General features: G+C 70.0%; 1 protein-coding gene across 1 annotated transcript in view; it reads right to left on the bottom strand.

Annotated features, from left to right (window-relative positions):
• PLCXD1 (phosphatidylinositol specific phospholipase C X domain containing 1) overlaps positions 1 to 1,202 on the bottom strand; it is a 20,548-nt gene extending 19,346 nt beyond the window's left edge. Inside the window, exon 1 of the mRNA XM_029930880.1 lies at positions 1,153 to 1,202. The gene's annotated coding sequence lies outside the window, so the exon portion shown is untranslated. The remainder of the gene's footprint in view (positions 1 to 1,152) is intronic.
• Positions 1,203 to 2,630: the final 1,428 nt, after the last annotated feature.

Genomic DNA, 2,630 nt, shown 5'->3' with positions numbered 1-2,630 from the left:
GGGCCCTGGGACAGCCCCTGGTGCCCCCGCACCCCGAGTCCCCCGTTCCCCCCACCCCCGCCGGGCCTGGGGACAGCCCCTGGGGCATCCACACACCAAGTGCCCCCTCGCCGGCCCTGGGACAGCCCCTGGGGACTTGTACCCTGAGTCCCCTCCGCTGTGCCCCTGGGACAGACCCAGGTGCACCCACACCCCAAGTCCCCACCCGCCTGGCCCCGGGACAGCCCCTGGGGACCGGCACCCTAGGTCCCCTCCGCTGTGCCCTAGGACAGCCTCTGGTGCACCCGCACCCTGAGTCCCCAGCGCCGGGCCTCGAAACAGCCCTAGTGCACCCCCACCCCGAGTCCCTCCCACCCAGGCCCCGGTACACCTCCTGGGGACCCGCACGCCGTGTCCCCTCCCCAGCCCGGCCGGTCGGCAGCTGGAGGGCCTCCACCCTCTGATCACGTCAAGGCTGGGCTCCGGGAGCCCTGTGAAGGGGGGTGGGGTGAGGGCACTTTTGCAGGCTCCCCCGGCCCAACCGGACACTGGAGCCTAACCATTCCTGGTCGTTGAGGGAGGTGGCTCCCGTTCCCACGCGGAGCAGCCGCAGGTGGTGACTGGCCACAGTCACACTTCGGAAATAGCTCTTAGGTGAATACACCGACTGACGTCCGGCCAGGGAACAGGCCTGACATTCCGTCCCGTTCACGGGGCCGCCCCAGCCCGGACGACCCGCAGTGACGCCCGCGGCGACGAGTCCTGCGCCAGCCAGCCGCAGAGCTGGGGCGGCGGACGCACCCGGCTCCTGCCGCCCTCGCGACCACGGCGCCGCAGCCCCGGGTCCGGCCTCAGTTCTGCCCGCAGCGAGTCCCCGCGGGCGGGGAGCCTGGAGTCGACCACGCCGCGGCACCCCCCGCTACCTTCCCTTCCGCCGCCCCCGCCCGCGCCCCGGGCCGGGACCCGCCGCCACCCCCCACAACTGCCGGGATGCCCGGGGTCCCCGCCGGGACCGGGATCCGCCCGGAGGCACTCGCCAAGCCGCCGTGTCCGCAGAGGCACTTTCCCGAGGACGCCCGAGCTCTGGCCGCGCCCCGCCCGCGCCCCGGGCCCGGACCACCCGCGGGACCCCTGCCGTCCCCACCGGTCCCCGCTGGGAGCGGAGGCACTCACCGCGCTTAGCAGTCTCCCCGGCAGACTTTCTGGCGGAGGCTCCCTTCCCGGTCGCGGACACAAGCACTTCCTAAACTGCTCCGGCCTCCCATTGGGCGCCGGGCACACCCGCCCAGCCAGGAGGAGGGACTGCCCCCCAGACCGTCCCTCCCAGCCCACGCAGTCGGCCGCTGCCCCCCAGCCCAGGGCAGGACCCCTGCGGGCCGAGCACTGCACGGGGTCCACAGGCCCTCACAGCCCCACGCTGCAGGGACCAGACCCTCCCATGGGACGGGAAGATGTCCCCCCAGCGGCCCGACGGTTCTCGGGGATCAGGGGATCAGAGCATGCCCTGAGTGTGACCGCGGGGTCAGGGGTCAGTGGTCAGGGGATGAGACGACATCCTGAGTGTGACATGGGTCAGAGGTCAGGGGACAGGGACAGGAGGACATCCTGAGTGTGACTGCAGGGTCAGGGGTCAGTGGTCAGAGGACAGGAGTGTGTCCTGAGTGTGACTGCAGCGTCAGTCATCATGAGACAGGAGGGTGTCCTGAGGGTGACTGTGGGGTCAGTGGGCATGGTCCCGGAGGCTGTCTGGAAGGCATCTTGAGGAGGACCATGGGGTCAGCGGTCAGGGGACGCAGACAGGAGGACACCGTGAGAGGCTGACTGTGCTCCGGCTGCGGTCTGTTCTTGTCACTCTGGACCCCAGGGCCGGAGCAAACAGGATTGCATCAGAGCTCGGATTGCCTCACGCCTGTGCCTGTGATCTCTGAGGACCTTGCTCTGCAAACCGACCATGTCCCTTACTGAAGTGTCTGCCCCTCTGGCCTGAGTGGCCCTTGTCCCAGCACTGGCCTGGCTAGGGCGTGTGGCCTCCATAAGTGGAGGCGGATTCCCACGCCACGTGCACACCTGCAGACCCAAGCACCCTGACCCTGACCCCAGGTGACCAGGCGCCCGTGTTGCCCTGTCCCTGTGGGCTCCAGTCCACGAAGCTCACCGCACATGTGCCTCGTGAGGGCTCTGCCCTGCCTGCCTGAGACCAGCCGGGACACAGAGCGGACACAGGACAGACAAACGTGCGGGGGCAGAACCCCACACAAGGGCCTGCTGCGCCCCGCCCCCCACAGCCCAGTCCAGCCCCCTGCTCCCCCCTCCCCCAGTCCTGCACTACAGCCCCCTGCACCCTCCCCCTGCTCCCCCCCCCAACGCAACCCTGCACAGCAGCCCTCTGCACCCTCCCCCGACTCCAGCCCAGTCCGATCCCCTGAGTCCTAGGCCAGCTGGGGAGCCTTGGGGCAGCCACCACCTCCTTCTCTCTTTCCCCTAGGTCCCCTCCATCCCTCCCTCCTCCTCCCTCCCACCATCCCCCTTCTTCTCCCTCCTCCCTCCGCCCCCTCCTCTCTCCTCCCCTCTGTCCTCCTCCCTCCCATCACCTTCCTTGGCATCTTCCCCACCCCCCTCCCCTCTCTCTTCTCTCCTTCGCCTCCTTCTCC

The sequence above is a fragment of the Suricata suricatta genome, chromosome X (assembly GCF_006229205.1).
Source record: "Suricata suricatta isolate VVHF042 chromosome X, meerkat_22Aug2017_6uvM2_HiC, whole genome shotgun sequence".
In the NCBI taxonomy this organism is placed as follows: Eukaryota; Metazoa; Chordata; class Mammalia; order Carnivora; family Herpestidae; genus Suricata; species Suricata suricatta.
Note: the sequence above shows the minus strand (reverse complement) of the source record. Positions and strands in the feature narration are given on the sequence as shown.